This window comes from Myotis brandtii, unplaced genomic scaffold (genome assembly GCF_000412655.1).
Source record: "Myotis brandtii unplaced genomic scaffold, ASM41265v1 scaffold271, whole genome shotgun sequence".
Classification (NCBI taxonomy): domain Eukaryota; kingdom Metazoa; phylum Chordata; class Mammalia; order Chiroptera; family Vespertilionidae; genus Myotis; species Myotis brandtii.
The window spans coordinates 456247-470326 of record NW_005360318.1 but is presented as its reverse complement, the minus strand read 5'-3'; the positions used below and the strand labels follow the sequence as shown (position 1 = coordinate 470326).

Below are 14080 nucleotides of genomic sequence, written 5' to 3'. Positions count from 1 at the left end.
ATTCTGGGCCAGCTTTAGCTCTGGCTCTAGCTCTGGCTCTAGCTCTGAGGCTTCCGCTGCTGAAAGCAGGTATCTGGTTTGTTTGCGTTCTATAATCGAAACAATGTATAACTCCAGCTCTGAGATCCCGGCTGGCTGAAAGCTGGTTTCTGGGGTTTTGTTTAGCTTCTATATTTGTTACAATGTTTCTTAGAGTTGCAGCTCAGAGACTGGCAAGTCAGGCGGGGAACGTTGGAGTCCACAGTCACTGGAGCAAGCAAGCCTCCCGTTCGCTTCAGTGCATGGCTGCCGGCCGCCATCTTGGCTGACAGTTAATTTGCAATAGGATATGCTGATTAGCCAATGGGAAGGGTAGCGGTCGTATGCTAATTACCATGTTTCTCTTTTATTAGTGTAGATGATTTTCATTCACTAATATAGGAAGTATGTCCTGGGATCACAAAACTACCAGCAACAAATTCACTGGCCTCTAAATATATTATTAAGCTCTATTCCACACAGGGATTGCCCAAAGAAGAAACAAACATATTTATTAAAATAAAATGACTTTCTTCAGGAAAAGTTAAAGATAATATGTCATATAGGGTAAAATAATATATTTTTATATTATTTACTTAATATTTATTTTATTATATATTAAAACCACAAAACAAAAGCATTTCCATTTTTTAAATCTACCTGAGCAGAAACAAAACAATAACAAAATCATTTTGAGTCATATTTTAAAGAGAAATAAGTGTTTAGAGAGAATTGTAGAGGGTGGGTGAAAGTTTAACATGGTGATACGCAGACAGTGACTTAAGAAAAATGGAATTTATTTAAGGAAAAGGGTTGGGGAATGGGATATCCAAAGGGAAGGGCTACAAAGTATTGAGCTGAGGGGATATGGTGTTGATGTTGGCAACCCCCAGGAGCTGGAGTTTCATCTTTATATGCAGTCACTGGCAGGAAGCTGTGGTCCTCAGTGTCTGGGGTTGAGTTGGTGGGCTTGGGATGTGGATGGAGTGCCAATGTGCCATCAGGTGTCTTTAGGACTGTTTTCAGTCCTTAGATGGTCTGATTCCTGGTATTTGTCCTCCTGTGGTGGGAAGCTTGCAAATGGTCATTAAGGATTATATTTCCCTATATTCCTAACAGTCAGGGGTTGGAAGATGGAAATTAACAAAAGGAATTTTGGCAAAGATGGAAGAATCAATATTGCAATGCAAAACCTAATGGGCTAAGATTGGAGAAGTAGTCAATAGGACAGATAAAATGGAATGTGTAAGAGTTAACCCTTTCATTCCATACAACATCACTGGAGAGAATCATGCCTTGCAAAATAATATTGTATATTATGTTTATATTATGTTAGTCAGAGAAGATAAGGATAATCATGAATATTTGTATTTGCAAGCCGCTTCTGTTATTTGCACAAAGTGACTGTAAAGGGTTATTTTCCTCCTCCTTGCGAATTCTGAAATGATTTCTACATGAGCAGAGGAAGCATCATCTCCCCCAAAACTCAGTTATATGATTAGTTTCAATAGTTTTAAAGGACCCTTTTGTTTTTTTCCTTCTTTTCAAGATTTTTACAAATGTCAAATAAAGGTGTTTTAGCTTTTAGCTTTTCTTCATCAAATAAGTACTCAACACATTGTCATTATAACTGGTGATACTGTGAATAACTACAGAACAAAACTGAATGCAAATAACATTTAATTATTCACATTTATTAAAATGATTTGATCAGATTTTTCTTCTTTATTATACTAGGAACTGTTTCTATTGTTCAGAAAATACATCTCTGACAGGGTAAACAGCTGATATCATTCAGATGTCAGTGCTCCAAAAAGCCACTTCTTTTAGCATAAGAGAAAACCTGCTTTTCTAGGAAACAGAACCACTATTGCAGTGTGTGTGTGTGTGTGTGTGTGTGTGTGTGTGTGTGTGTGTGTGTGTGTCGGGGAGAGGGGTTGGGGGGGAGTGGTTGCACCAGTGTATGTGTATATTTATGGTTTACCATGGAAAATAGATTGTCTTGTGATTTAAACCTCAGGAAGAGTTTATCTAAGAGGAACAGTTTATAGGTGCTGGGACCTTGTGTAGCAGGTTTCATGCATGCTCCTATGCTTCTTTGTCTCACTGATTTTCACAATTAGCCCCAGGATTAGTTTGACTTGTAAAAGTCCTGAACTAAAAAAGTTCCTTTTGAAATAACAATGTCTTTGTGTGTTTTTTCTCTTATTTTAAAGACCTGATTATTCCCAATTACCGTTCATTTAAGATTAATGAACAATAATTAATTATTAATTACTTGAGGAATGATTACATGCATTTGCCTTGGGCCTGACAAGCTGTCAAGAATTCCTGCCAAGGCTGACAGGCTCAGTGAGTTCTGGATAAAGCAGGGACACTGAACACTAAAAGTCAAGTGACATTTCTAAGACCTAGAGAAAGAGCATGTGGCCAACAGCAACAAAATGTCCCTAAGTTTGTCTTTGTCTTTTGCATTTGAAAAAGAGCAGAAGAATGATATAGATTTTTTTCTTTGCTTAAATAATCCATATTAACTGTATATCATGTAAGAATTCTTTGCAACAGTGCCCACTGAGAAATGATTTCTTAGAACAATAATCAGAAAAAGATCGTTAAGTATTCTTATTTTAAAATATTTTCTAGTAAATGAAAAAAAAGTTTCCGTAAATAATAATAATGAATTTAAAGCTATATTTAGATATTAGAAAATGTCAAGTCCACTGATGAAAATTGTGTCTGATACACAGGCAGAGTTGTGACTCTATTGCATTAGTCACACTTTAAAATTTAATTTCTATATTCAAGATTTGCTCAGCTGAATTGAAAATGAGATATTATCTCATATATTCTGAGCAGGAGGATTCCAGATTAACTAAAATATTTTTCATGGTAAAAATATATGTATAGTTGACTATAAAAATGCACTTATTTGAACTACATTCTATATTGTTTTGAGGAAATCTTTGCAGATCACAGCATAATATTGTAGTTCACCCTGTTCACAACTCTTTAGAATGAAGATGTTTTATTATCAGCTGTAAATTTTTACCAAAAGTATTTCATGAATCAATATTTCTTGAATAAATTTATTTATTCCTGTGTCCATTAAATTTACCATATAGTTAGTATTACTATTATTCTTAAAGAGGAAAACAGATTAACACAAACTTTCTCAACATGAGAAAGTTAACAATGAATAGTTTAACATATTGTAAGTATTGTTTTTTTATCCTCATTGGCCTTTTGTATTATAATTAATGGGATACAATGCTAAAAAGTGCCAAAAAATAAATCATAAATAATTATAAAATTTGTTTAAAAATACATATAGATGTTATGCTTAACTGATATTTAGGTAGCATATAATTTTTATCAGCATGGGCAATTTTTCAGAAGAATTCAGAAAAACTAACAAAAATAATGAGCCAATTTTTTGCCATCACCAATTTCTAAAACAAAATCATCTAAAGTTAAGCTTATCATTATTTCCAATTAATCATTCAAATTTATTAAACTATGCTCCTGCAACATATATAGTTTTATTGTTTGCCTTTGAATATTTCCTACTGTTTTATACCATCTATTTTGCTCTATTACTACCCTTGTGGACAAAAAAGAAGTCACATACTAAACCTGCCAAGCTCAGGGGAGGCCTGTGTGGTGGCCTTGCAAACTCAGAGACTTACCAGTAAAGTCACCATATAGGATAGTCTGAAATTAAAATTTTTCTTCCGACTGGTTGTCAGTGGTTGAGCATCCACCTATGAACCAGGAGGTCACGGTTCGATTCCTGGTTAGGGCACTTGCCCACGTTGAGGGCTCAATCCCCAGTGTGGGGCATACAGGAGGCATCTGATGAATGATTCTCTTTTGTCATTGATGTTTCTCTCTCTCTCTCTCCCTCTCCCTTTCTCTCTGAAATCAATAAAGCTTTCTAAATAAAAGTGAGTTGTAGCAGGTAGTCATGTCCTAGCCAGATATCTTCCCTGACAAAGTTCCATCTTTACCTTAACTGAGCCGGCCTATTTTCTTTTCTTTCTTTCTTTTTTAAAATTTGATTTCAGCTTAATGCTAAACTGGACCCAGCTCCACCAGGGAAGAGAAACAGACACTGGCTTTGGTTCTAGTTCTGCTGAATCCCAGCTACACTTTTTCTAGGACTGGATTAAAAAAAAAAAAAAAGGGACTTTGGAAATCGAAGATTGTAATTCCACACAAATAAAGCTTTCTACCACATCTCATCCTCCCTTGGGGGCCTCTGAAAATCCTTATTCCAGCATTACCTCCCAAATCCCACTCCCATTAGCAATGGAGAAAGACTATCCATACATTTCTCCGATAACAATACCAAACATATTCTCTGACCACAATGTTTTAAAATTAGAAATCAACTGCAAAAAGGAAGTAAGGAATCCACAAATATGTGGACATTAAACAGCATACTACTTAATATGTGGGATATAAAACTGAAACTCATAGATGACAACAACAATATGGTGGTTACCAGAGGGAAGGGGTTAGGGGTAGTAAAGGAAGCCAAATATATGGTGACAAAAGATGGTTACATGAAATTCATTAGTGATAGATGAGGGAGATGGGAGAAGCCAAGAAGGAAAATCTCTGGGATTGGATAAAAAGTAAAACAAATAGACACGTTCTTCTTTCACATTTCTGTGTATAGGATAGTTAACAGTCATCGATTAATATGATAAAAATAACAATAACAATGAGGTATTTGGGTATTTGTGGTCTCTGCTCTGGTGCTTTGGTTGTTCCCTGAGGGGTCTGTAAAATAAAACAGGAAATGACCCTGACCTTTCAAAGGTATGTTATCCAAAAGAAAATAAGCAAGCCCTGTGGCATGGCTCAATGGTTGAGTGTGGGCCTATGAACCAGGAGGTCATGGTTTGATTCCCAGTCAGGGCACATGCTGAAGTCCATTAGTCCATTATGTGCAGGGTCCACATAACAGTGGGCCATGTGGGCTAAGGCAGGATTGTGAGAGGCCTGCGGGCCAGAAGTGCAAACCAAGAAAGCAAGACAGTAAACTCCTTTGTTTAGGAGTGAAAGGAATTTTAGAGACAGTACAGGCAGTTTTAGGGAATAAGGAGGTCCATGGGAGAGGAATGCATATGTGATGGGAAGGAGATATCGCCAAGATGCCAGAATGCTTAGCTTACTTTCATGGAGAATAGAGAAATGTTACAAGAGGAAGGCATACATTCACAGAGGATAGAGGAATGTTGCAAGATAAGGGGAGAGAAAGAGGAGGGCACCAGGTGGGCTTTGACCTTTGAAACTGATAGTCTGCAGAAGAATAACCAATTAGGAAAGCATGGGTGTCATAAATTAAGGAAGCATCCAATTGGAAAGGATCATGTTAACACAAAGAGCTCCCAGAATTTATAAACCGGAGACAAAGAAACTTAAGAGAGGAGTTAGATTTTTTTTTTTTTTTCGAGAGAGAGAGAGAGAGAGAGAGAGAGAGAGGGAGAAAGGCTTTTCCCATTGGGGTTTGTATATGGTATGCTTCCAATAAACTTCCACATTTCTGTTTAAAATATTTTATTCTGCGAATTTATTCTTCAAACTTCCTAGGATAAGAACCCACAAGGAGAATCTGCATGTCCCAAACTCCACGTATCAGGAATTTAAATATCTTATCTTTCTGCCTTGCAGGGGCCACACCTACTCTGGCCAATGAACTGTTCTCAGATGTGACACAGGCAAGTACCTTCCCTATGTGGCCCTGACTTTACTGGGCATGCGTCTAAACCGCAGCTTCCGGCAGAGCTGCACAAATGGCATGCCTTTGTTCCTTTCCTGTTAAGAACTGGGTTCATTACAATGGTATCAATATAATTTCAATCTTCTAGGATTTTTTGAGGCTAGTGTTGTGACCCAACATATAATCTTTCTTTGTGCACTGGAGAAGAATGTATAATCTGATGTTCTGGCATGAATGGCTCTGCAAATGTCAATTATGCCCCATTTGGTCTAATGTGTCTATTAACGTAAAAAAACCATTGAAACCTGTAAAGAATTTTTGGTGAGTTTATTTGAGCCAAACTGTCGACATATGCCGGGAAGCAGAACCTCAACGAATTGAGATAATGCTCCGGAGAATGGCAGGGTTACATTTGTATTTATACATTTCAATCAAAGGAGGAACATAGGTGGGTTACATGAAATTCATTGGTGATAGATTAAGGAGGAGGGATAAAGCAAAGCAGGGAAATCCCTGGGATTGGATAAAAAGTAAAATGATGGACTCATATTTAGGTGGGTACAGGAACAATTAACATGATAAATTAAAGAATCTTCGGCATCTGTCCTGGGCCCAGCACACCTGGCTGTGCCCCAGGGGCTCCATAAAAAGGGAAGTCACAAGTTACCCAGACATCCCAAGGGTATGTTATCATAGATGCAAAAAGACAGATAGGCTCAGTTACGGTAAAGGCTGACCTTGTCAGTGAAGATACTGGCCTAGGACGTAACTGCCCACCATAACTGCTTTTAGTTAAAGTTTAATTTCAGACCATCCTTTGTGGTTACTTTAGGTCTCTGAGTCTGCAAAACTGCTATGCAGGCCTTTCCTGAGCTTGTCAGGTCAGCATGTGGCCCCTTTCGTCCACATGTCTTAAGGACGATATTACTTCGTTGATAATCGGTTTGGATGATCTGTCTATAGCAGTCAATTGAGTATCTAGGTCCCCTATTATGGGTCAGAGAAGTTATCAATGTTTCCATAAAACATTTAAAGTCACGAGAATGTAAACATATGTATTCAATTAAACTAACTTACAAAAATAAATATCTATATCAAACTGATTATTTTTGGTTAACTTTGCTACTTGAAGAGGTGTCTCTATAAAATTGTATGACAAACAAAATATATACAGGAATTGTGATGTGCTAAAATGTTAAGTTTAAAATAATTTTTAGATCCTTTAATCACTTTAAAGATCTGGGGTTATTATTTGAAATGAATTAATTGGCAAATGATCATTGGTTCAGTAAAAAACATTTAAAGAAAACTAAAATTATAGATAAGGAGAAAAGAATAATAGGTCACTATTATTAAGTGCTTTTACTTGTTTTTATAAGTGATACATATATTTTTAAAAATGCCTTTTCTTGTATTATAGTGTAAGATTAATTATATTTTGAAACTAAGTTTGGAAGATTTAAAAAACATTGCCATCTCATATATATTTATTTATTTTGATATTAATTTTATGCATGTATGTATATGTATATATAAATGTGCTTGTAGATATATACTTATATAAGTATGCACATACATATGTTTAAAATAATATTGTAAAATTTAATGATTTTTAATATTTTATATTTAATAGGTAAAAGAGGATGGGTAGTTCAAACTTGACATTAGAATACTTAATCTGCTGTTAATAAGTGGTAGTAAAAAGTTATGATTATCTCAATGAGATACCACCTCATACCCATTTGGATAGTTACTATTTTTAAAAAAGTAGCAAATATCAAGTGTCAGTGAGGATGTGGAGAAAATGGAACCTTTATGCACTTCGTTGAGAATGTAATTGTGTGACTGATGTGGAAAACAATATGTTGGTTACTCAAGAACTTAAAAATAAAATTACTACATGGTCTTGCAATTTCACTTCTAGGTGTATACCAAAAAGACTGAAAGCAGGGTCTTGAAGAAATATTTGTACACACATGATCATAGCAGCAATATTTACTATAGACAAAAGTTGAAAGCAACCCAGGTGTCTAATAGATGAATGAATAAACACAATATACTTCATAGGCAAAGTGAAATAAGTCACTCACCAAAGGATAAGTACTGTATAATCCCACTTATTTGAGGTACCTAGAGTAATAATAGAGACAGAAAGTAGAATGCCAATTGCCAAGGATTGTGATTAGTTTGGAATTTCCCAACTACACATAGAGCAGTGATGGCGAACCTATGACACGCGTGTCAGAGGTGACACGCGAACTCATTTTTTTCGTTGATTTTTCTTTGGTAATTGGCATTTAAATATATAAAATAAATATCAAAAATATAAGTCTTTGTTTTACTATGGTTGCAAATATCAAAAAATTTCTATATGTGACACGGCACCAGAGTTAAGTTAGGGTTTTTCAAAATGCTGACACGCCGAGCTCAAAAGGTTCGCCATCACTGCCATAGGTTAGCAAAATGAAAAACTTTTGGAGATCGGTTTCACAATTTTATGAGCATACTTAATACTACTGAACAGTTATGATGGTAAATTTTATGCTAAGTATATTTTACCAAAATTAAAAAAAATAGTTATTATTTACCTTTAGTATAATTTGCCCAAATAGAAGTTTCTTTTCTCATTATATTTTATTTCAAAATCCTATTGACTTTAAGTTGATATTTATCATGTTTTTAAATTACTTTTTGAAAATTCTGGACAAACGTTTTTCATGTCTGTTGGAGCTGATGTTACTTTTAATGAGACTACTTAACCAAACCATTCACCTCTGCTCCACCTCAATCTTTTTCTATTGTTTCTTTTGCTTTATCTGATATTCAGAAAAATAAAACTGCAGAGTAATATTTTGTTCTCACAAATAGGCTTGTTGTTTCAACCTGTAAACCCTGTAAACCCTGGCGTTGCCCTGAGAAGCAAGAGGAAAATTAATAAGATTTGTGTGTAATTTCTAACTCTTTTTAACCATACAGTCTATTTAACCCATAATGGGATAACTTTTATTTAAAAAATTCAGAAATTGATTATATAAGACAAATCTGTTTTATACAAAAAAATTAAAAATGAAATTTCCATTTGACCCAGCGATCCCACATCTAGGAATATAACCTAAAAAACCCCAAGCTCCAATCAGAAAGAATACTAGTATATGCACTCCTATGTTCATAGCAGTGTTATTTATAATAGTTAAGATTTGGAAACAGTCCTAGAGCCCATCAGTAAATGAATAGATAAAACATCTGTAGGACATTTACACAATGGAATACTATGCAGCTGTAAAAAAGAGGGATCTCTTTCTTACCCTTTGGGACAGCATGCATGGACCTGAAAAATGTTATGCTAAGTTAAATAAGCCAATCGGAGAAAGACAAATATAACATGATCTCATTTATTTGTGGAATCTAATGAGCAGAATGAATTGATCAACAAAATAAGACCTGAAGCATGGAGGCATGGAACAGACTGACATACCTTGATGTGGGGTTGGGGGGATGAGAAGAGATAAACCAAAGAACTTATATACTTATAGGCATAGTCCATGTACATGGGCAATAGGGTAGTGAAGACATGGGATGGGTAGAGGCTGGGAGGAAAAGAGGAGATATCTGTAATACCATCAACAATAAAAAGTTTATTTAAAAAACAAAAACATAGAAACCCACACCCAAAACCTATATGTTCATGTTTACCAATGTTACCCCAATAAATTTAATTTAAAAAGGGAAAAGAAATCTTAAAATGAAAGAAACATAGAGCGAGCTCTGTGAGAGAGTAAGAGCCTAATTTAGATAAGAACCAATTAACAATCACAAGTGGCTAGATCACATTGACCATCTTCCAGCTAATATCCTATAGTACTTGTCTACTAACTCTATGCACTTAAACCATCACCCCCTTTCTTTCAGTACAGGTGAATTCAATCTTTCTCCTCTATCACAATAGCTTGCTGTTTTTCCTGACTTCTTGTCTAGGGATTGAGCAGATAGGTTTTTTTGGCTCTTCAAGGACAACTGCAGAGAAAAAAATCCTCTGGTTCCCAGATGGAGATTGTGCTTAGAAATGACTTTTTTTCAACCCCTTTTGCAATAGTTTTAAACAAAGTTGTTCTTCTGTTACACCTTTCTAGAGCTATTTTTTTCTTGACATATCTAACTTTTATCAGTTGGTATTAGAGCCCATGCAACTGGTACAAAAAACACTGTACTCTAATTATTGGTATTTCTGTGAGTGATTAGCTGTACTCTGTTTTTGACCAGGGACTGTCATGTGTTCTATAAGCACCCATGAAACTGTAAGAAAGCTAAGTTGTTAGCTTACAAGTTGGAAAAAATTATTAGACTCTTCACAGTTCTTGAAACTAGCAATCATATTTCAGCATTTCTTTCCACACTGAATATAACTCCTAGCTCTTCATATCCAATTTTAATAAGCCCTGCCATTCTGCTGGTTCTCTCATTAAGTTAAATGTGACGTTGACACATGCTCATTATCTATTTGTATGACAGTGAGGATTTCAACAATTTGAGAATTGTGCTCTTCCTATAGTGTTAATATGCCAATGTCCACCTATCATTTTCAATGACCTAGTTCAGATAATGGGACATTTTTTTAAAAGTGTATAACTGTTTAGTTGCCACAGCATGTGGTGAAAATTTAGTTCCACAATTCTTTCAGCCTATTCATTTGCAGTAGGCAAATTGGTATAAAATCTTTCACCATGCCTCATCTGTCTGCAAGTAGTGATCTCCTACTGCTTTCATTAAGCATTGCAGTCACACAATTATTCCTTTTATGCTAAGTGATCTACTCTATTTTCACTTATTGAAACATTTTGCCAAATGTCTCTTTGTGTGTGTGTGTGTTCCATGATGAGGCATGACAGTTACTGAGTGTCTACTCTGTACTGAGCTACTCATTGAGGAAATAGTAATGATTAAGAAAAGCCTCTGTTAATGGAATTTAAAAATATGTAGATGTTTACATCCTTAAGGAGTCGACAAATTTACTTAAAAATGCAAATGATGAACAAAATAATTCCAACATCTTTCCTTAATACAATATAGCTCATCTGGCAGAGTTTCTAGGTGGTGACATTGCTATAGAAAGTAACATATTCAGGATAGAAACATAAATTATTGTTTTGTTCAAAAGACATAAAAATGATACCAGTTCTGTACAATCTCTTTCAGAAAATAGAAATAGAGAAAATAATTCATAAAATTCTTTGAGCACAGTATTAGCTATCCTAAGATCAAAACCAGATAAAGGTATTATAAGAAACAAATCTATAAACCAGTATCTCTTATGACCACAAATGAAAAAACAAACAAAAACTTACCCTCAACAAAATATTAGAAACTCATTTCAATAATGTTTAAACTAAATTATATAGCACGACAAGGTGGGATTTATTTCAAGCATGCAAATCTGGTTCCATATGGAAGAAAAAAAAGATCAGTGTGATCCTTCACATCAACAGGATAAAGAAAATAAAGCATTGTTCACATTTATTTAGATAAAGCCCTTGACAAAATGCATCATTGATTTATGATACAAATGCTCCGCAAAGTAGGAATACAGGAGAACTTTCTCACCTTGATAAAGAACATCTTCAGAAATCCTACAGCTAATAAAGTTAAAAGTGAGTACTGAACACTTCCCCTTAATATCATGAACAACACATTCGTGTTCTCTCTTACCAATCCCTTTCAAATTTGTATTGGAAATCCTAGGTAGCATAATAAGACAAGAAACATATATAAAAGATATGCAGGTAGTAAAGTAAAAAAATAATACTGTCTTGGTTTGTAAATTGTATTACTGCCCAGGTAGTATATTCCAAAGGATCGTCATAAAAAGACCCAATGCTATCAAAGGTGTATAGCAAGGATATACATTATTTTATAAAGGTTGATTGTTTTGCTATATATCAGTGATGGATAATTAGAATTTTAAATAAAAATATTTGTAATATCAGAAATTAAATACTTATGTATAATTATAACAAATTATATACAAGGTATAATAAAGATGCATATCCAAAACTCTTTGAATGTAACAATTAGGAAACAACCTATTAAAAATGGGCCATAGAGCTGAGCAGACACCTGTCAAATAAAATCTTTATATATAAAAGCCCAAATGACCATTACAACTGGATGACCGGACAACCAGCCAGTAGCTATGATGCTTACTGACAACCAGGGGGGCAGACACTCAACGCAGGATCAGCCACCTGGTGGTCAGTGCGCTCCCACAGCCAACCTCCTGTGGCTGGCCAATCTCCCGCAGTCCCTCCCCCTGGGTGGCCGGCCTCGCTAAGCTCTGATCACCGGCCAGGTCGAGGGACCCCACCCATGCATGAATTCGTGCACTGGACCTCTAGTGTACAGATAAAAAGCAAAGGTGCTTTTTATTACTGAAAAGATGCTCAACATTGCTCATTACTGGATAACTGCAAATTTATACAGCAAAAAATACCACAACACAACTATTACAATGGCTTTTTAATCAAATGACAATACCAATTATTGGTGAGGATGTGGAGTAATACAAATTATCATCCATTAGTGGTGAAAATATTGTAAAACTATCCAATTTAAAATAAAATTTGGAAATTTCTTACAAAGTAAAACTTGTCTTACCATGCGACCCAGCATTGTGCTTCTAAGTATTTATACAACTCGTTTCAAAACTTGCATTCACATAGAATTTGCACAGAGATGTTTAAAGCAAGTTTTTTCATATTTCTCAAAACTGAAATCAGGAAAAATATCCTCAGTAGCTGAATAAATAAACTGGTACATGCATATAATATTTTTCAGTGATAAAAAAAATAAGCTTTCAATTCATGAAAAAATGTGGAGGAATCTAGAAGCATATTGCTAAATAAAAGAAGCAGCCTGAAAAGTCTATATACTGTATAACTCCAATTGCATTATATTTGGAAAAAAAAAACTAGAGAAACAGACCAGAAGTTTCCCAAGATGTGGAAGTAGGGCCTCCCCCAAGAGAAGTAGGAATGAATAAGTGAAGTACCGGAAATATTTAGGATGATGAAAATATTATATACAATAATGTAATAGTGGATACATTATATTATGTATTTTACAAAATCAATACAACTTTACAGTAAAAAGAACACCATATGCAAGTTTAAATGAAAGTCATTTAGGAGAGAAGGGAATTTCAGGAAGAAGAACTACTAGTAACTGTGATGCGAGAATTCAACTGTATTTTAAATGCATGAAGCTACAACAGTAAGGGCAGTACAGAAAAGGTGCTAATCTAATTTGGAAAATGAGTGAATACTATAAGATTGAAGGCAAAAGAAAATGCACGTAAGTATTATAAACTAGTCAATAAAGTTGCTTCCTTTGTTGGGTGTGTGTTAACAATTCTGATGCTGCTATCCATGTATGTGGGAATTGAACAATTAAATAAATGCCAGATGGAGGGAATATCTTTTCTCACTTTTGAAATGAGGACTTACAGATCCTAAGGGAAAGAGGCTAGAATGATCATTTTTTAATGGATTAGAAGTGAAAACATTAATAAAATAAAATTTTCTTAAAATAGATGGTTATATACAGAAATGTTTATGTATATTTATTTATATACAAGTTAGTATACATATATTTATTTGTCTATTAGATAAGATGGCCTTAAATGAGCTACCCTTAGCAATGTGCATACCTAGAGTCCAGATGTTGACTTCTAATACCATTCTCCAATAAAGGAAACCGGGATTCCTAAGAAAAATCACTGATTGTAAGGCTGAGGAAGGAAGTATACAAGATGAGTCTGGAGAAATTTGTAATGCCAGAAAGTAGTTTTAAGTCTTAAATGTAAAATAAACAAACAAAAACCTACATTGAGAGAAATATGCCAAAAGGATACATTAGCCAAATGAGAGTTCTAATGGCCAAATACGGAACCATTTGGGAAATAAAGTAGTATTGCATTTTAAACCAAAGCATAACTGAAAAATCCAAGTATCCATGGTCATACAAGTATAAGACTAAATAAATAATTACAGAAGAAGCTCTAGCCTATTTGGATCATTAGATAGAACTTTGGCCTGTGAAGTGAAGGGTCCCGGGGTTCAATTCCAGTCAAGGGCACATGCTTAAGTTGCAGGTTTAATCCCCAGTAGGGGGCGTGCAGGAGGCAGCCAATCAATGATTCCCTCTCATTATTGATGTTTCCTTCTCTCTCTCCCTCTCTCTTCCTCTCTGAAATCAATAAAAACATGTTTAAAAAATAATAATTGTGGAAGAAAACACAAATATGTCACACAAAATAATTACAAATGCTTTATGTAGATATTC

General features: G+C 34.8%; 1 long non-coding RNA gene across 1 annotated transcript in view; it reads left to right on the top strand.

Annotated features, from left to right (window-relative positions):
- LOC106726483 overlaps nucleotides 1-12792 on the top strand; it is a 24352-nt gene extending 11560 nt beyond the window's left edge. The window contains exons 2-3 of the long non-coding RNA XR_001362551.1: nucleotides 7539-7541; nucleotides 12781-12792. This is a non-coding gene — a long non-coding RNA (uncharacterized LOC106726483). The remainder of the gene's footprint in view (nucleotides 1-7538; nucleotides 7542-12780) is intronic.
- Nucleotides 12793-14080: the final 1288 nt, after the last annotated feature.